A 22,297-nucleotide genomic window follows, 5' to 3' on the forward strand; every position below is an offset into this window, starting at 1 on the left:
GAGTAACGACGGAGAGATCGATGAGATAGCTGAATAAACGAATTCACTTCGTGAAAAGATATTTTCGGGGCATTATGGATAAAAACCGAACACAGGGAACAGAATCCATTCTTTCCTCATGCAATCCACGAATACACATGAAAATGAGCAATAGACCAACCAACACATTTCATTTCAGTCCCATTGAGTGCAGAGGATGAAAAGCGGCAGCTAAATTTGCTCATTGAAGGCAATAAGAGGAAATGATGCAGAGACAGAACTTCCTCGTGATGCGTACTATTACTCGATTTGGGTCGCATTAAAAGCTAAAAAATTAGAATCTGCAATCCTCTTTAAAATCAACGAAGTTCTTTGTCAAAACGCAAGCTTTGCCTATTGGCTAACCCTCTGGAAATCCTTCATCTCGAGTAACAAGACAAAAAAAGTGTTCGACTCGGAGACGTCGCCCAACAGCGTACCGTGCCGTAAGTGCCTACATTAATAGGTTCAGCTGGCGTGGAGTAACACAAAGGCGGAAAAGTACCTCGAAAATCTCCCATTACATTAGTTTTCAAAAGAATAAGCAATATAGATGTTCGGTTTACCGTTAGAAAACAGAATAAGCTAATAAATTCTTTCAATAAAGATTTCGAATAAAAACGGCGAGAAACTGCGTAGAAGTACGTGCAATCTCAAATAGGGGGAGTGTTTAATAATTGATTAATTATAGCCACATCAGACCAACACTTTTAATCCCGACGAGAACTTTTTAATTAAGGCTGGCGGGCAGAGGACGATATGAATCAGACGTCCCTTTTGGCAGCCACAATCCGCAAATATTGATCCCTCACCCACAACCCCCACCCACTCTTGCGGTAGTATTTTTTTATGCCAGCTATTCCTCGTTCGCCTGCACTGCCTGTGCAGGAGGAATCGTCGAATTTGGGGGGGGGGGGGGAAGAGACGGAGGCCCCCTCTTTTCCCCGTGTGTCTTTTTGGGGTGTCGTTCGGGGATTTCCTCCAGCCCACAAACTATATACTCTACCGTACCTTCGCCAGAAGCCTTTTAACATATTTTTCGCCGCTTTCCTCGACCCTTCCCTTTCCCCATTCGGCGGATATATTCCGTTTGCTTTTAGTCCTCCCGTTATACACCCGTTCTCTCCCCCACACACGGCACTCGGGCATGCAAGCCAAAGGGATCGCGTAGGAAAAGAGAAAGGGCTGTGCACGTGAGAGGTCCGAGGGGCGACTCCTTTCGTTCCCTTTCTCTATTTTTAAAATCCACGAACCGCCCACGTTTTTACTCCGAGAAACTCTTAAAAATAAAACCTGCCGGCGCCGCTGTAGATATTCAAAACGGATGTAAACAGGACGAAACCGTTTCATGAGTGCGATATTTCTTTCGGCTACCAAAAGGAAATTTGATGAGTTAAATAAAGGTGCGAGGGGAAGAATAGACTCAGAATTTCGACAGAGGATTTTAAAATTTGAACTTGATTATAACTATTTCATCCTAAAAAGTAGGCTTCCGCGGTTAAAATTAATAATTGCACTAACTTTTGGGGTGAGGCCCCGTCGAGTTGTCACTGTTCATATACCTGGCCGTCGTTTCGGAGGCGATGCAGCACTCCGTCTTCGCTTGGTGTGCCCAGATGATGATGTGCTGCATATCCTCCGAAACGTCGGCAAGGTATTTGAACGATGTGAACACTTGACAACTCGACGCGGCTTCACCCCGAAGAACGAGATAGTCCAATTATTAAATATTTTATGCTTAATATATTGATCCTTCCTGAATAGGAATCAATGATTTGAAGATGACAGTACATCTCTTAACTTGCGTCACAACCAAATTATGTTTTAAGAAGACTTTACAACGTTAATACTTCACTTTTGTACCAGGAATTCAAATCCTACAGTATACTAGCACTTCATAACACAGAAAAAAATATTCGAATATTATCCAAATATTTCAAATGTTATGTACAAAACAATACGCCGCTTAACTCCAAATACAAGCTTAATGAATATAAACGATCGTACGGATAAGTTATTCTTCTATAATAAGTACTATAAGATTACTGCTCCGCCAATAGAAAATGGTGTTCGATTATATTATCAACAAAGAAGAGATTATTTTTCTTCAAACATCGAAAAAAAATGCGAAGGTTCTTGCACGGCGAGTTTGCTACCTTGGCCAATCGATGAGCGGTTGGGAAGAAGGTTGTTCAATGCTGCGGCGGAGAAATGAATATTTTAGTTCGGCCTCAGTTCTCTGGGAGGGTTCTTTCCACTCTGAAATGGCGAACACGCTCCGAGGGTCCTAGCAGTGAAATAACCTTGCCATTTTATTGGCCTCATTCATAACAGAAGGTTCTCTACCCCGAATATGAACCACCTTACAAATGCATTACACTGAAAAGGTTCTCATGCATTCTCCACGACACAAAATTTTGCGAACTATCATCACCGAACCCTAGAACAAAAAAAAACCAACCATCTAGACAATCCTATTTTTAAGCAGTAGCTGGACCCAACGTCATCGTATCACAATTTTCTATTTAAATTACGCATCATCAAATACAATTACGATGGTAAAAAGTTAGAAAAAAATTCAATAAAATTAACGAGTGTTGACGAGGGTACTTCACCCGATTATAAGAGTACCAGTGGCATATATGGGGGAGGTAAATGAACGAAATTAGTAGGTAAATGTTTAGCATTAAAGCTGTTTACCACCCGTCGATTAGAGCTATCGCAGTACTTCTTTTCTGTATACTTGTACCACCGTGTATGTTTATTTTCACATTTATTTGAAATATGATATATAGTGGTGTATGCTTGTTATAAAATACTTAGATTGATCTTGTTCTTCTCAACCCCCAAAAATTAATTCTACATGTGCTAATTTAAGCTTTCGGTCTTGCTTTTGATCGTGAATTTGCCTAAATTACTGAAGAGGAAGCGGTGCTGATGGCACATCTTTCTGGTTCAATCCCATCCGACATAAGGCGCACGAGTGCCGCAATCGTACATGCGTCGGTCCCTTCATTTCTGCATCCCCTCTTACAGCCTCCCCTTCGACAGAGGTCTCAACCTTGGCCAATGAAAGGAGTTGAACTCGATGCACGTGAACTTGAGCAAGAGCTGATCTCCGTCTTGTGATCTCATTTGCGATGCGCAAGGGTCGCTCCTTAAGAATTAGACGAGCCCAAAATGCCTCCTTCCACTGCCGTCAATGGGAGCTCATAAATCTCCAGGGAGGAGACGGAAGCATGGTAGCAAGCCGATTTGCAAGCCCATTCTTCGTCATGGGGGCGACTAATTACTTGACCATTCGAAAAGAAACTTGACGTAGTACAATTCGGGACGCAAGCGAAATAAACAAAATTTAAAAACCTACGCATGGAGTACAATTTCCCAGAACTACGATATGGATATCGCGGGTTTATTTCAATCAATTTTATGAACTCATTTGCAAAGCGCAAAAGGGTATAACCCAAGCCTATAAATTTTAAACGCCCAAGTCTACTCCTTGCCCAACAATAAATTCTGAACATTATGAAAGTCTGAGTGGATATTTCAAGACAACGCCACATTAGCAGGACGAATTTCACTCAGCTAATGAATAGGTTTATAATAAATGAGATAACAAAATCAAGAGCAATAATGAAAAGCCAGGGTTGCTGGATTCAGGGGCGCAGCTAGGAATTAAGGCTAGGGGGGGTTTCAGGCGCAACTAATACTGGGGGGCTTGGGGGTAAGCGGGAGGTAAGGAGGCCTTCCGCCGGAAAAAAAGATAAATGGTTCAAAATGGTGATTTTTACGGTCCTCTGAGGGATATTTTATTAATCCTCACACTATTCCATAAGCAATATTAATCCAATTAAGTAAAATAGATTTAACTTAAAAATTTCTGTGAGCTTCGGGGGGGGGGGGGGGGGGGGGGGGGGTTTATCCCCCAAAACGCCACTGGCTGGATTCTTGTCACAAAAATTTCAAAATTACCAAACCCACTCTTGTTTCGATAAAGAGGGTAAAGAGATGAGATTTTCGGTGCAAGAAAACATACAATATTTTAAATAACAATCAGCAATACCTATACGTGCAGAATGGCTTAAACCACCACTCGTTTGTATTGAATTTACGTAGTAAACATTTCTGCCATATGTAAATGGGATTGGCACGGTAAAAAAGTTGGCTAACAAAAACCTGGTGCAAATTTAACTTCTATTTTCCAATGGATAAACAAACAGTTCAACGACGCACAAACGGTAATTAGTTTCCTAACGAACCGCATCATTAGGGTGGACGTGCACTCGCTGTTAGGCTCCGTTTCGCACGCGCTGGAACAATCTTTTCAACCGGGAGGCCGACAAACGAGGAAGGAGCTAATAAGCGTGGCATTCACTCACTCGCGCAGTCTCGATCGATTAAAACAAAACCGAATCAAGTTTCGAGGTGAACCAGTGAAAGCTCGCGGACGATCGCGCAATTTTCTTCTATATTTCCCTCCTTGGAACCGTTATTCGGAATAAAAAAAATCCGCCCTCTCGTTAGTGCATACAGATCACAAATTGGTATGATGCGAAAGAGTTGTCCTTCCTTAAGCCTTCCTACGGAATTGGATCACTCTTGAAGACTGCAAAGAGGGCCGTGATCTAATTTTAACGGTCATAAAGGCTATTTTCATCTCGGCCAATCATGATCCCACGCACAGAAAACCCTTACCCTCCCTCCCCCCACAACGACTGACTCTGCATGCGTTTCAATTCTCCATAATTTCTAAGTCCCAGGGGGGTAGCCAGGAATTAAGGCTATGGAGGGATTTCGGCGCAACTAATACTGGGGAGTCTGGGGGGTATGGGATACCCGCTAGGGCAAGCGGGAGGTGGGGGGCCCTCCCCCAGAATTTTTTTTAGATAAATGGTTCAAAATGGTGAGATTTACGGCTGTGAGAATAACTTGATGTTTTGTTTGTAAGTCATCCGTCCCCCTAACATTAGTTAACAAAATTTGTCACATTAAAATATTTTTATAAAATATATTTTCCTGAGCTTTTGGGGGGCTTTATCACCCAAAACCCCCCCTCGTTGCGCCACTGCCAAGTCCAACCCCGATGCTAGACTGACTCCTTCCCTTCTACCCCACGATCCCCCGAACTCTCTAGGCCTCGATAGATCAGTCGGCCATTTGGCCAGTTAACTACGAAGAGAAACGTGGCAAGGAATAAAAGACACATTACCGCAGCAAAAATTCGTACGACGATACTACTGCCCATAATGAAAGAGTCGAAACTCATACAAAGCACTGGATCTCGTGATAAATATTGCGATTTGCCACGCAGTTATTAACAACAGGAGAAAGGCGTACTTTCCTAGCAGACAAAACGGGGTGCATTGGTTGCAAGGCTGCCGGAGCCCGAATTTACACAATGAATACATTGGGAAAATCGTGAATTCTATGCTAAATACATAACCCAAGCAAAACTATAAATTACAAAATTTCAAACATATTATACCATGATATAATTTTATAGCTAGTGAAACACACAAATCACCGAAAAATACATTAATACTCTTCTGAGGTATTCATCTGTTGTTCCAATATTATCTTATGTTATTGTAAAATATTTTGAAAGCATACAAGAACTGGAAGATGAGTTAATAGATTTGTTTTTTTTTACTCAATTTATACGTGAAATGTATACAAACGTTATGTCCCGGGTTTACATTGGATATAAATCAATAAACAAGCTAATGAAAATAATAGTCCATAATAATTGGCAGAAGTCCATATATTCTCCTGCCACAGGCCGACTTCTCCACATTAAGCAAACAAAAAATTTCTCAATCCAACAAATTGATTCGAGATAGAGTGATGAATGAGTGGAATGAAGAATGACAGACGAAGAGCAGATAATATTCAAATCGTAACCCAGTTTATTGAAATGAGGACGCCAGAGGGAATTGCAAGATAATATTCAAAGACAACAAATAAAGTTTTAAAAATCGGTACAGAACCATCGACCTTTCGATAGCATGAAAGCCTCAGTAAGGGGATTTTCACCCTCCGTGCTCTGTCATAGTGAATAGAATACAAATACATTCGTGCCGGAAAAGTAGTTATTTAATTTTTACATTTCACGTAGCCAGGATATTTAATCACAGGGAAAGAAGGATTCTTAACAAATAATGATGACGAACTGTTCTGGGGGAAAAAAGGAATTCCTATACCTATCCGCTCGGATAAATATCTTTCTTATTTTATCAAATTTTTCGGACCTGGAAATATAGTGAGTGTTGATGATGCATTTCTTTGGTATACCACGTGGTGGTACACTTCCGATGCCGGCGAGGCTCTAACCGTCGTATCAGATCTCGGATCGCAATGTCATCGGATGGCAATCTCATAAGGATCAATGGATATTTTTGGAGTAATACGTGGTCATTGCTCGTAAATGCATTGAATTAAACTTTTAAAATAAACTCACATAAGGTATACCTTCTTTTTCTTACTTTAATGATAGGCTTTGCGAAGTTATGACTCAAGCCGCCTCAATAGACATGTGGGGGACGGGTTAGGACACTAGTGATTAACAAATACCAAAGAAATACGAATTTCTGTGGAGCATAAATTGAAGTCCTTAATTGTACGGGGGGGGAAAGGAATTCGTATACCTATCCCTTCGGCAAAATATCTGTCTTAATTTTCAAATTTTTTCGGACCTGGAAAAATAAAGAGCCGGTGGGGCTCTAAGCCCATTCCCTTTTCGGAATGGCAGGGACATACTACCATTGGGTGGAAGACAACCGCCCCGGTAGAGGCGGCCGCGCCTCTTCATTCATGCGTCCGCTCCACAAGCATTCCCACACGGCGTGCCTCCCTCCCACCCTCCTCTCCCACGAGGACGGAACCCGCGCCAAGAATGACTGGAAAAAGTCATAAGCCCCCCTCCACCGCAACGATCCATTCCCCCTTCCCACGCGCATCTGCCCCTCTTTCCCCACGCACGCGTCTCCGCATTTGGCAAGCGTCTTCGGGTGGCGGAGGGGAGGAGAAAGGGTGGACGAAAACGCCCGAGAAGACAGAAGGAGAACAAGAATGCCAAGGATGCTCCGAGGATGATCTCCCGACGCACGCACACATGAAATGGTTCCAACCCTAATGACCAAGGAGGTTGAAATGTACTGGAGGGGGCACCACTGGTTCCGACCGCGCGGCGAAGTGTGGCAGGAATGGGGGACATCGGGTAGGATAAGCAATGCCAAATTTGACCAAAACATTGGATATCTAATTTATTCATTCATTTATTTCACACACCACCGAAAACATCACTGTTCGGCCTTTACATCGGGGTTGATAACATTTAACAATCACAAACATCCATGCCCTGGATAAGGGTAACTTATCCAGGCGGGACTCGAACCCGCGACCTTCGAATTGGCTGGCGAGGACTTTACCCCGCCGCCACCGAGGCCGGTAATTAGGGAGAATGGATAATTTTTGGTGAAATTTTTGGTCATAACTCGATAATGTATTAAAATAAATTATTGAACGCACATAGTAAACCTTTTTTTCTTACTTTATTGGTAGACTACTTTCCTTTGGGCCACAACATTGTCACGGTGGAAAGGTTTGGACGTTCCTATTACCCCTACATCTGAACTGGCGGCATTAATTCTCAATTACTCACGCTAGGGCCACCCATGCCAGATAGGTCGAAGGGTAGTAGCCAGATTAAGGTAGTCCAAGTGATGTTGTCTCATAAAAAACACTGTTGGAATAGAAGTGGGAAACCCCACCAACTATCTCTTCCCTGAGAGAATGGAGTACAATTTAAAGGACTGGAGTACAATTTAAAGGACTCCATGGAAACTTACCTTAATCCAGTGGTGGATAAAGAAAAATCTCAAGAGGGAGGTGCAAAATATATTTGAGGTACCTATAATTTTATCGTAAATAAAAAAAATGATCAAGTCTAATGCAAAGTTTAAGAAAATTTGGTTTAAACTGAATATAAACATGTACAAGACAGTTCCATCTAATGATATCAAAAAGTTACAATTGTGGTTTTGAAATGTTCGGCTACGCGGGAGGCAACGCAAGTGGGGGGGAGACCCCCATATGTATCTTCCATTGCCTGAATCGATAGAATAATTCAATTATAATATTAAAAATCGGTAAACTTTGCGAAGTTATGTTTCAAACATCGTTTCTCAAGAAAAAATTACTATCGATCACCACAGTTACGTTGTATACCTAACTCAGCTAAAAATAAAATTTTACACCTCAAGTCTCCTCGGCATTTCCCCGCACTTCTGCAGTATATAATTTGATTACTGCCGATAACGCTCACGGACCGGTCACAATGATATTTAAAAAAGTAAGTTAACCATGACATTCCCATCTGCAAAGTCGTTAATAGGTATATGACCCATTAATAGCAGCCAACATCTACCTCTCCATAATGATAACGCTGTCCGAGAGACAGCGATTTCACGAAATGCAACATCAAACATGCGCAAGCGCAAGAAAATATTTTGGAAACAAGTCGGAGAAGCAACCGCTGGACCTAGGCCAAATGAAGCGAACATGCCCATGTAACACAATCTGAATTATTGCTCAATGTTTCACTTAGCATCTACATTTAGCTGCGGCTGAAGAATCCAAAATGGTCCTCAATCATGAAGCAGTGAAGTAACAAACGAAAGAAATCGTGAAACCTGAAAAATGAGCGAATAACCCGCACGGGGAGTGATGAACTGAATTCTAAGTAGCTATGAATACGGCCGTGGGGAAAAGAATAGATTCGGGTCACCAATTTTTACATCCCACGCGAAAGAGCATCTTCTCCTCTTTCTCTACTGAGGTCTCACACTCAGTAGTTCACAATCCGAGCTGGACCAGGGTATGAGGGAAGCCGTGCTCCTGAAGTGATCGGAGCAGCGACATTGCGTAATAGTACCCCTTCATTGAGCTTCCACCAAAGTTACGACAGGGTTTTTACAAGGTTCCCGAATCCAAATTCCCTGATACAATCTTTATTCCCCCGGATTTTTCACACTCTTCTTACTATCACTACTTAACGTTTTCGTTCAGCCATGGCCACCTAGATACTGAATATCTAGGTGGTCATGGTTCAGCTCGGCCAATCACAGCCAACTTCACGTATGATTAAAATTTCCTTGAAAATACGCACATGTAGCAGATATTACAGGTTATTCGGACTTGCTCGTACCGCGATCAAATGGTCGACGAGAGAAATATGTCAAACTGAGCAGGTAGTAAAAGAATTTGCTTCTAGATTTTTTTTTAGTCAGAAAACGTAATAAATATCTGTCAATTCTTTCGATAAAGAGCAAATACTGCTATTGCATTGCAATGTTATCAGAAACTTAATTTTCCAAAATCAACGATTAAATTGGTTTTATGTCGAATTAATTGATTTCCAAAGGAAAAATTTACCACATCTCTCCGTGTAAAGAAAATATAAGCAAGCCCTTAACCAGCCGAAAAGAATGGCAGTTCATTTGATTAGTGCATCATGACATAAAATTTTCCCTGATGCCATGGAGGAGATACTAGGACTGTTCCCTGTCAAACAACAAATCCCATGACTTTCTCCTGAATTCCCTGGATTCTCTCAGAAAAAAATCCTTGTACAATTAAAAAACGAAGCTCGTTAAAAATTCTTCGGAGGAATTTTTCCGTGCATTGGCAAAGAAACGTGAAGTCGTGCGGAAAAACCATTCGCGAACACATAAGAGGTATCAAGATTAAAGGAAGACTGGACTTATTAACAGCAGGGCCGAGAGGTGCGTCAGCCACTGAGGTCATAGACACCCACGGGATTGGAGACGAAATAGGAATATCTCGGGGAACGGGGCAGACAGAGGAGTGAGGTAGACAGGAAAACGTGCTGGAGGCCGTAATTGCACGCACGAGGAAAGCGGAAGAATCTCACGGAGCTAATTGAAACAAGCTCCAGTAACTACCACCCTTCATTTTTATTCCAAGCGGAAGGCTGCAAAGAACGTGGAGATTAGCGAGATTTGACAATTTCCAATTGACATTGTAGGTGCAGACAAGCCAAAATTATCTATTGCAAAAACTAAGTGGACTACGTCAAGTAGTTAAGCAGTTTCATATCAAGACGAAAAATAAAACGGTGGAATTAAGAAAAAATGATAAACAGAGAATTATACCGTGACCTAATATGGAAAGTGATGAAGGACTATGTCATTAATTGTAATCATAACACATAAATCTAAATAGGAAATTTTTTGCCAGCCAAAAGCTAAACTCAACTTTCCCCTTTTGATAAATGGGGTTTTTATACAAATCCTGAAGGTTATCGTACCAATAATTAGTAATTATGTGAACAGCTAATAGCAATCATAGAATGTAAAATATTTTTAAGCGTATGCCCTCTGTTGAGAATGAATTCGTCGTTTCTCAAAGAAGTAATGTAGATTTCAGGAATTGACTCATAAACCTCGGCAATCTCTCATAAGATATATCAGAAAATTGAATAAAGAGGATGTGGCATTATTTTACAAATTATAATAATTTTGATTCTTAAAAGAAAATGGCAAGTGATTTATTTAGGACATAAAACTATACTTATAACTACCTCTAAAAACCAGAAGTATAAGGGTATTAAATTGAGTTTTCGCCAAGCATTTTGGAACAAAAAAGATTTTACGGAGCCATACTATAAACCAGGATCTTTTGATTGCTGATTCACTGAAACACAGTTAATCGGTTTTCCACTTCCTTCTCCACCTTCTAAACATTAGCAGTTAAAAATTAAAAAGGAATTACATTATTTTCACTGCCGCCATATAAAACATAAAGTGACGATAACAGCGAGGGAAGTTATCATATTAAATAGCGAACAGGCTTGGAACATAAAAGTGACACCAAAGAAGGAGTATTATTAGGGATTAATGGGCCAAAAGAAACACGATAACGCGTAAGATGTTAAGCTTCGAAAAAATATACTGGAAATAACTGCTAAGAACCAGAAAGCCGACATGAAATACGGCTGGCACTAAAATTGAGCTAGCTAACGAAATGCAGTACTTATATAGCCTGTAAATAAAATGAATTCGCTCTAAAGATGGGAAGATGTGACCCCTTGAATAATTTATGGAGTCGAAAAAAATGACACGAGATGAAGCTAGGGCCACTCCTAACTCCTCTCATGGGCCACTTTCTCCGCGTACTGATATTTTTAGTATGAGATGAGAAAAAACTGAAAGCGGCAAGGAAAGGAGAAGGGGAACGATATGGCGATAGTTGTGTGACAACTTGGGAGCTTGAGGAAGTGGGCTCGGCATCTAGGAAAAGAATTTCCAGCGACGCAGTGGGCTACATTTTTTGGTGAGTAGATAAGGCGGTTCCCCCAACCTATCTTCCGAGAAATTATTTATATGAATACAGTTTTTCCTCAGAGCCTTATCCCTCGGTTGGGAATTGCCAAAGGCCTGGTTTACAGAACCCAACTAGTTGACGGGAGAAAGAAACCGAATATTTCCGCGTGCGCCGGCCTTGCCTTTCTGCCATCTCGCTCCTGTGCAAGAATTATCAACAAGCGACCTTCTGAGGCGTTGCAAGTTATAACAGGAAGAGCTTAGAGGTACCGGTTCCTTGTTATATTAATGACCGCCGTCCACATCGGCCCGTAGAAATCGAAATACAGCTTGAAAATCGGTCAACCAGAGCTCCTCAAACAATTTACGCGGCTCGACGTTTTCGATTCAATCGGATAGACCGGAAAAGAGCGCGAAGCAGTGGAAGCTGTGGGTCTCCCGAGGTCAATGGAACGAGAGCCAACTTATATCGTGCTGAACGACACTATTGGAAAGTCCAACAATCTGTTGGTCAATGGAAAACTTAGGTGTCTCAATCCATCAGGTGCATACATCTCTTGGCGTGCTCTTTGGTTATTAAAAGTTTAGTTTGTTAACACACACATGAGGTCATTTGTTGTTACAACAGGTATTGAAAATAAAGCATGAATTCTAAATCAATATCAGCTTAGTTGGTGTTTAACAGATAGCTAGACCAAATTATACTAGGTTACCATAGAAAATAGGATGTGTTCTGGCAAACTCTAATACGGCTATTACCTTTCTTTCAGGGAATTTGGAGTAAATTCCTTGAAGCCCTTAAACTAAATACTATTGAAAAAATATCGTAAATGTTAATTGTACTCCATATTTAAAGTTAATTCATTAAGCAATGGAATAAATTTTTAATTATGACCAATATGTGATAACTGTACAGAGTTTCATCGATTACTTCAATGGTAAAATTCGAAAGAGGAATATTCGTTTTAAAATTATACGCACTTAAATATAGCAATCGAAAACTATCATCGAGCGATGTGAGCGTTCCACGAGAACAGAAAATGCAGCAAGGAAGAAAAATCCGAATGCTAATTACAGTTAGAGAAAAGAAATACATTCGAAACCAGCGTTTCGATAGCCGTGGCAATTATCAACGGGGAAAAGAATACATGGTAACTTTAAGGGCTAAGCTACCAATGGATTTTGAACTGGTTTCGCTGAATCCTGACCTGACTTCAATTCACCACAGTGGGCCATTAGTCCAATGAGTGGTGCATACGCCAGAGTGAGCACCCACCCTCCAAGTTGAGTATTATTCCACTCGCCCGCCAACACTCAACACAGAGGGATAAGGACTTTCTTGATCGCAAATACCCAACCAGAGTTTGGTTCTCGAATCCTTGGCCTAAGATTTTTTATGCCGGTGGCGTAACAGGCAGGACTTTTATCAACAAAAACACGACGGTTTTCCCAATTCATGCGAAGCGTAGAGAATTACATCATAGTTTACCCTTGGACGGTCACAGATTTTGTATTGGCTGTTTCTGGCGTTTTCATCTAAATTCAACGAGTTAGATGTATTTAAGGGGAATTAAGCTAAGTTAGCACAACAGTTTCTACAGTTTAATTCCAAAATGTATTTGAAATCTTGTATTTGAAAAATTTGAAAAGAGGAATCTGAAAAGAGTGAAATAGATTTATGTCCACGAAGAAAAAACAAGATGAAGCACTGTAAGTATAGGAATGAGAAAGAGTATTTGGAACCAAAAAATCATTAAAAAGGATATTTCAGAGAATTAGAAAGCTCATTTTCGTAGACAAGGCTTACAAGACGTTTCACGTCAACTTAACTTGCTATTCAGTGACGCAGGAATTCACTCATTCAATGTCCCTATCCATGGATTTATTCTAATATCGGAACATATCGGAAACAAAAAATCCATCGGTAGCTAGAATAGCTAAGCCCACGTCGCGCGCGATGGAAGCGATGGAAACGCTGAATGGAAAGTGTGATGACGCAGTTAACTCTTATAAATGTAGGCCAAAGAAAAAATCGAATCACGAATGAAATGAAAACTCCTGGTCAATACGAGCGCTTGAATTCTTCCACGAAAGGGGAAATGGAAAGACTAAGATAGGTAGATGGTGGGCAAATATGATTGACAGAAAGACTGGCAGTGACTCAAGGGGGAGGGGACAACTCGGCCCAAAATGAGCACCAATAACTAACGTCAATCACATACTTCATCTCACGATTGAGTTATCGAATATAGAGTGGCTTGAGGGTTGCGTGGGAGGACGGGAAAGGAGACCAGAGAGGGATGGAGGATGTAGTCGGGCAAGGCCCCAGAAACTGCATCCGAGTGGTGCAGCCCCACCCACCGCCTACATCTGCCAGCTAGGATTGAACGATCATTAGCGAGGTAGAAAGTACGTTCATGTGGCCGAAAACACGGTGGATAAATCCGAAGGAATGGATGTCTTTGGTGCCAAATTTCCGGATGAATGATCGGATTAACGTAAATAAGTCCTTAATAATTGCCGGTTAGATAAATGGCCGCATATACATTATATCACCAATTTCTGTTTTATCAGATACAGTTTCCTGCGTGATTTGGTAGAAATCTTTGATATATAACATAATGAAAGCACATTTCTTTTTCCACCCCTCTTTGTGTCAACCGACCCAGGTTTCGGCACATGACGCCATTTTCAAGGAGAATCGATTGACGACACCTTCCTCATTGACACCTTGGAACTGAAGATGCAGGTAGCATTACTGGCGAAATCGGCAAAAAACACCGAGAAGCATGTTTTCATATCCATCGCCGTTTCAATCAATCAATTTTGATATTAATTTTACGCCTCACAGAAGACGTAAACTCGGCGAATTCTTTAATAAACCACAGATAAATAATAATTTTTTACTTGCTAATTCTTGCAAGCCTGGAAATCATTTCAAGACAGTTAATAAAGAGTTTCACAGTTACTCCTTACACACACCTAAGCACATTAAAATTTTACAGTTTCCTCGGAAAGGAGCCAACTGCGATGAACGCTTAACGAGAGAGAATTAAAATTACAGACGCCCCTAAAATTTAATTTGGGAGATTTTTTCCCTATTTAAGCGCGTTGTCCGTAAGGCAGATCCTGATATCTCGACGGGAAAAGGCCTGTCAATCTTTCTTTCCCTCCCTCCACCCATGATGAAGGATCTCGCGTTGGACCCGCATTCCATAGCCGCCGAGGTCGGCGGACAAGAAGGAAAAGAAAAAATAAACAAATACAGACCCGCGGAGACTGGAATCCGTTCCGAACTCAAACCCCGCCACCTTCCCATTCCACCCTCCGGACGATGACGAAGGAGAAAAGACGTAAACAAACAAAAATAAAGGACCTTGCCATTCTTCTCTTTTTTTCTCCCCTTACAAGCTTGCCGATTTCTATGCTTTTCCTCCAGTTTTTCGTAATACTCCGAAAAGGTTTCAGTTCGCTTATCCTCATTCTGAGGTAATTCTTTTCCCTATACTCTCTGACTCACAGAAAGTTTTCCTGACGGACTGATATACCTATTCATTCGGAGTAATTAAATTTTTAAATAATTTTCCACACGCCATGTGCATGCGCAAAAAGACGGAAAACAGGCAAGAAACAATTTTTGGAATTGCTTTAAACCCCATGACTAGTTCCGATGCAAACATATTTTTTCAGACCATATTACTAGTGAAATTAACACGCACGGAATGAACGAAAGAAATGAGATTATGAAAACAATTAAGCATTGATTCCTCAGCTTCCACATTTTTTTAAGCACAAAAATTTACTCTCGGGAAAAATTGAGGAGACACAGGTATCTTCATTCATTTCTTTCAACAAAAAAAACTTTCTACTTTGGGTAGAAGAGTATAGTGGGACATGATCCAATGTCAAAGCCTCCGCCGGCATAATATTTATGCATAACGAAATCTGATGGCGATGAAGTGGTACAAGAGAAGAGGCTAATACTAGCGAATAGCGCCACCGTGAAATTCATTTCTACATGTGTGGGTCCGAATAGAGCAAGAGCATGGTGAAGTTAGGAGAACCAACAGCAAAAAGAATAAAGATATGAAAGCCAAAATATGATAAAACTGTTATCAAAAGTGCATAATCTTGAGATAAAGAAAGTAAAATGGGTTCGTTAGGTTGATTGCGTCTACGGGCGTGGATATGGAGGCGGGCGATGGCGAGGCGAAATAAAGGAAACACGGAAAAGTCGCGGCCTTGACTTTGATTAAATCAATGGCAGTGGACCAAATAAACATCGACTCAGGTCTCACGCAAGTCTGTCGAGATAAACGGAGGATTCCATGAATAGATCTTCGAATGGAGGATTTACGCGAATTGCAGCAATAAACATAGAATGGATGCAAGTTGATTTTATCATCAAAGGATACCGATTGGGTTACTCGCGTTTACAGATACCATAATCATTTTCGAAGATTAGATTACGCGATAGGTGACATTTTTCACACACCCAACAGACTAAATATAAAGAGGATAACCGGTCGAAATCAGATTTCAGCCGAAAACTGGCGCCTATGCGAAGAAATCAATTTCTCATTAATTAGAACAGTTCACAAACTTATCTTCCACAATCACACCAGCACTGACTTGTAAAAAGTACCTACCTATGATTCCCATGGCTAAACCAAGAAATAAAATGTAATACGAGCAAGAATTAACATAAAGAGGTCAAATGAAGGATAAACGAAATAATCTTAAGCAGGAAACCCTCTAATCTTACATATAAAAAATAGCCCAAATAAATTTAAAACTAGCATCGAAAAAATAGATAATCTACAAAGCTTGTGATCAGCTTCTGATGTTACGTGAACAGGGAAAGTTATACAGGGAAATGAAGTAATTTCTAAAGCGGTTTTTTTGATTGGCAAGAATCGTTAAACATTCGCCTAAAAGAATAAGGAAAAAATTCAACTTTTCACGAAATAGCCTATGAAGATTCTTTCTGTGCAATTCACCCTACTTTAACCGACTGTTATTTGGCAAGTGACAAAGTTTTAAATCTCGGCCTCAGCACGAATTCCTTGTGGAGGCTCGTTAACGCTAAATTAAAAATGAAGAAAAGCGACGGCTCAGACGACTATTATGCATCCGGTCGTAAAAATGGTGTCCGACCTACGCTGGCCGCCCACTGGAGTCACGAAAAAGCCATTTTCCGGTCTTTACCCTACTACTCCGATTGCTGTCAACAGTGCGTAACGTTAAGTCTCCGCTGGATCTCGACCAGCGAAATGTTGCTTCCATTTACTTGATTACACTACGTTATGCCTACGAGGCAGCGAAAAGCTTTCTGATACGATTCACTCGAGGTAACTCTCCATGGAAGGAGCCACATTTTCTGTTTCCTTAATCCCAGTGCTCGAGACCCGGCACATGAAATTGTTTCCATGACTTTACCAGCACAACTGCGGCATCAAATTACGAATTATCATACCGTTAGAGGCCAATATTTTCGCAGTTAACTCTTGGTTGCATCTGTGCTGAAATTACAGACAATAATAGAATAAATTAATAATGAAAGTCTCAGAAATTCTGATAAAATATTTTGAGAGAAGCACGAAAAACGACTGAAATTCTGAGGTTTATAACCATTGCATATTCAAGAAGAAAAGACAGAAAAAAGCCAAACAACCATATTACACCCTAATAGGGCTCTACACTAAAAATAGATGAATAGATTCCAAATTATCAAAGGAATGATACTAAAAGAAATGGGTGACTTTTAAAGGTAACCTTAGATATCAATTTTAAAGTTAAAGGTTAATATGTATTTAGATACGTCTTTCTCTGAAATGATCTAAGTCTCACGACAATAAAACTAGAATAATCTTTATACGATCCCTTGAACTCCCACCATTTCTATTTTTATATTATAATCTGAATCATGATGCAATCTACGGGTATTTACAAATAATTGGAGAGCCTTCCTGCAGTCAAATGATGAATGGGTCACTTGAACCGTACAAGCAATTGCTTTTAAGGCGAGCACGCCGTCTAGACGATGAATGGATCGAAAACAATTCTCTCACTTGTGATCATTTATTTTCTGCGACCTAGTTATTAACGTCAATTGAGGATTTCGAAACGACAAGAATTAACTTCCACCGACTCCAAAATAATGATCGAATGAAATGGGTCCAAATGACATACCAATAATGTCGGGCACATGACTACGATACAATCACATAACGTTTGCGAACTGGAAATCCCCAACTACTTAGGTTTATACTGTAACTTTAACTAAGATAAAAAGTATTTACAGAGTACTAATAGATAAGACTTCGTTAGGCAACACAAAACAACTATTTTCAGAACTTGATTCGGTCCACCAAATGATCCAATTTTTTAAGTATGTTGATTCGCAATCAGCACCTAATTCCGCACCTAAAATACTCTCATAAAATACCATTTATATTTCACCCATGGATATGGCTTAACTCACAATTTAGCTACCGATATCAGCCTATTTTCCATTCCATCTTCTGCTTCCATTCTGCTTCGATTATCAATGGATCCCAGTGGAACTCAATCATATGAAGATTGTGTATTTCGTGACATTTGGGCGCGATCAGAAAATATGCGAGAGAGTTTTCAACAACATAATTAGGATCTTATATTTCCACTGCACCTCTAAAGAACCAATTCTATGACAACTACTCTGCATTAAATAACAATCTTGACGTTCAATATGCGATTATGGCAACATTTTACAACAATAATGATAATAAAAACCTCTCACAGCCGGAGCCAACTTTAGGGGGACTAAAGAAAGGCAGTAACCCTGAGGTGATGAAGACAAAAGTCTCGATCGATTTCACAACTACATCTTGGGAGTCAATGAGGAGCTCCTCTTCCACCCACTCAACATTTCGCACAGGTAGAGGGGCGCAGAAAAAAATCGAGTGAAGCCTGCTTCTTTTTTCCTCTGTTGACGAAAAGTGTTAAGACGTCGATGAAGGAGGCGATTGTCAAGATCCAAAATTACCTCCGGGAGGAGACAAGAGCGAGGGCGAATCAGCGCCGTGCTCCTCTTTAGAGTCCACCACGCCGCCACCATCAGCACATGTGTGTTTTTTTTCTGCTGCCCTAGGCTCCTTCTCCTTCTTCTCCTCGAGTCCCAACCGACCACACACACAACACATCTCCTCGCTTAATCCTTTTCTCTCCCCCTACCACATCAGCGCTGCCGCCTCACCGCAGATCCACCCACGCCGCCCCCTAAAAATCTCTTCCAACCCTTTCCTCCGCTTCCAAACTCCGCACTCAGTTCTACCAACAGCGTGAATTTCAAACAAAAAAAATAGTTCCGGCTTCTTTTGCTATTCCAGTAACCACATTATCGTTTTGCGCCGAAGCCACGCGTGGGGTTGAATGAAGGCTGATTCTTGGCGACTCTATTACCGGTGGTATGAATAAATGCATCATACTTTTTAGATACAAGGAAACCTATGTTCCTATTGAACCTTTCATCAGGCTCCCTGGATGAGAGGCACGGAAGTTTAGCACGAGTAAAAATGGATGTTTATTTCAATGGCTTTTTTATTTGACTTAGCGCATGTCAAATATCTGAGTTTTTACTGTCTCCTTGGATCTCCATTTCATTTATAATTTATAAACCGTATAAAAATGTTCAATGTGTAATTTATAAATGATAATAAATAAGAAATTAATTGTTTTTCTTTCATTACATGCTTACGTTTAGCCAAACTAGGGGGCATAGAGCTTACATGCATATTCAAGTTGGTTATCAAGTTTCAATTATTGTTTCAAAGCGAAAATGTTTAATTGAAAGCAACAAAAAAGTCACGAACAGTGAAGGTACCAAGATATATATTAAATCTTGAAAGAAAAGTACCATAGCGCTTTAAAATTTCCATACATTTGTAGTGTACTTTATGAAAAAAATGAGAAATTAAAAGTCGTCATCATAATGATTTCTGCCAAATAAATTCGCCTGCCATTAATTTAAAAAACTCCAGAATTAAAAAAATCAAATTGAGAACGATCGTTTGAGAAAGAACGCAGAGAAAAATTTCTCCAACAAGCCATGTGGGAGAAGCTGTTCAATCCGTGCCATTAAAGCGTACGTTTTCGGGTTTAGTCTGAAGCAAACTCAACAACGGACCGACTAAACACTGTCTCCAGTACGCATAAAATACGCGTCTGTGAATTACCACATCGCTACCAACAACAATTAGCCAAATCTATCAATAAATCGGGTGATGGAACTTGAAGAGCGCGCTCCGGGAGAATATCGGGGACCAATTAAGAGGGAAATTCGCGAAGCATTCACGCTCGACCGTCACAATACCAATTTCGGGTTCGTATGTAGCAGCTCAATTTAAGAACTTGAAAGACGGATAAGAAAATAGATTGTCACCGAAAAAGTCTTAAGAAACAAACAGTCTCCCACTCGCGAATGAAACAAAAAAAAATCCACGAATGTTGCCGCCCACTAGATAAGTTTAGCACGTCATTACATCTCTGGCTCTGTGTCCGATTCTCTCACTAGAAATGGGGAGATGGGGAATATGCGTAGCGTGCAAGGTCATCGGATAGCAGCAGCCAGTGACGCCAATCGCCTAATTCCAATTATTTCTTCGGTTAAATGGTATATAACTTTTTCGTCGCTGATTATCTAAAAATAAATAATTGACAAAAAACGTTAATATAGAGTAATTTAATCAAGTAAACTAGAACAGATATATTTGTTGACGAGCTCATTCGAACAATACCTACTCGAATACCTTCAAAGAAGAATCACTCAAAATTCTATCCGCCTATATTATTAATCATTATTATTTTACCTCACGCTGAAAAGAATGCATATGTGCACGAATCGAAGTCTCACAATGCAAGGAATTGGAATTGCTTCCAAATTGATACAATGATGAAACATTTAGGATTCTTTCTCACGGTTCACATCGATATCAAACTTACTTAGGGACATGATTCATCATGACCAAAATAAATCCCTAAGAGATGGTCGAAGCATTCCGATGAAAGTGCTTGACATGAATTTGGAGTAGATACAAAGGCGATAAATGGCGAAACTCTTTGAGGGACTGCGTACGATATTCCCATGAAAATAAGGCGTGCTAAACTATATGAGTCACCTCCGAGCCGCTCCTCCCAAAGCCTATTTTTTTCTGAATTGCCAGAAAAATCCCGGCAGCCAGACTCGGCTCGTGCTCCGAAACTTTCCCAGATAAGGGAGCGTGGTCGTCACCGCCTGGGGCGGCTTCGCCCATTCTTAGTCGTCCCGATTAGGAGCACCCGTGCACTTAGCACTACTTCCCCCACGCTCAAAGGGATCATTTTTTTCCTCCTTTCAGTACGACGGAACCCGTGTGAGTGGGCTTTCCCGTTTGGTATTCCAGAGAGCACGACTGGCGACTTGCGACACGTTGCAGCGATAAGTGAAAAAAATAAAGGATAAAATAAATAAAAAAGAAACCTGATTCGCTTTCTTAGCATTCTCTCTCTCTCTCTCTCTGGCATCCCATTCTACCTCCCGCACCCTCCCGCTCCCTACGGCCGCTGCTTCAGCGTCCACCGCGCTGAGCCAGGCGTGCCGAGCACGCGGTCGACCGGGGACCGCACAACACGTTTCGTCGGTCCATCGATCGGGTCGGGCCGTGGAGCACGCGAGCGGACGTCACTGGCGCGGGGACTAAGATCGGGAGCGGGAAGGGGAAGAAAATCGGAGACAAAAGACAGGCGGTGAACGCAATGCAAAGGTACGTAAGGAGTGAGTTCTTCTGTGAGTAGGAAAGTAAACAAAAGGGATCCGCTAATAAAAAAGTGCTAACAGTGAAAAAAACGTGTTTTATTAATACAATAGGAAAATACCGCTATTTTTTAAGATCTCGGTCGAATTTCTAGTTGGGGACAAGTGACACCCAAGAAATGTAGTAAAAACGGGAAGAAAAGGACAAAAAGCGCGATACGACAAAAATAACATTAATATACTTCATAAATGAAAACTAATGGCATTTGATGATGTAAAATTATGCCGTATTTTTCTAAGAACCTAATAATAAATGTGTAAATATGATTAAAGGGTTTCAGCCACTTGAAAATACAGTTTTCAGTTCGAAAATCACGCCCAAAATATTTTCAAATTCCCGCGTCCCACAGTTGAAAGTAAACTCCATGTCAGAATTGAAACTCCCCGGACAGCGCGCTAACTTGCGGCGCCCTTGTGTACCAACGGCGTACACAAATATGGCGGGCCATTTCTCTGCAGATGCCGGGAGGACAATTATTTTCGTGTTTAATAGTAGAAATACTCAAAGACATTGACTAAAAAATAGTCAGAACGATTAAAGCATTTATATGACGCATTCAATTGGCCAATAGCACTTGCCCGTTACTTTTATAAATTCGTTATTCCGAAAGAATTTCTTTTCGCGCAAGTAGGAGTAACTTGAATATTTTCCGGCTCGACCTCTTCGTTATTATTCGTAAGAAATGAAAATTTTATTGAATAAACAAAGATTCGAGAATACTTTTTCTTTATCGCGGCATTATCACATTCAACATACTCGGTAAATACTACGATAAAATTGATAATAGCAATTTCTGTAATCGCAACTTCCGCAGATAAATTATCTCTGACAGCACACCACACTAAACAAACCGCAACCAAGGTAGCTGACATTGTTGACAAAGGAGCGCAACTCACCGCATCGTGGAACCGAGAATTCATGACGGAGTTTTCAGAGGAAGGAATATTGGAACATCATATTTTGCGTCGCCGAAATGATTTCACTGGCATCGCGTGCCAGTATAGGCAACCACGCGATCTCTCTGAATCACAGGATCACCAAATCCTTACCACCCCAAAACAGCTATTTTATCACCCTGAAAAAGTAGCGGTCTTTGAATGGGAA

The 22,297-nt window shown here is 40.8% G+C and overlaps 1 protein-coding gene across 3 annotated transcripts in view; it reads right to left on the reverse strand.

Annotated features, from left to right (window-relative positions):
* LOC124156287 (sodium-dependent neutral amino acid transporter B(0)AT3) overlaps positions 1 to 22,297 on the reverse strand; it is a 120,789-nt gene that overhangs the window by 97,603 nt on the left and 889 nt on the right. The window lies entirely within an intron of this gene.

This window comes from Ischnura elegans, chromosome 3 (genome assembly GCF_921293095.1).
Source record: "Ischnura elegans chromosome 3, ioIscEleg1.1, whole genome shotgun sequence".
Classification (NCBI taxonomy): domain Eukaryota; kingdom Metazoa; phylum Arthropoda; class Insecta; order Odonata; family Coenagrionidae; genus Ischnura; species Ischnura elegans.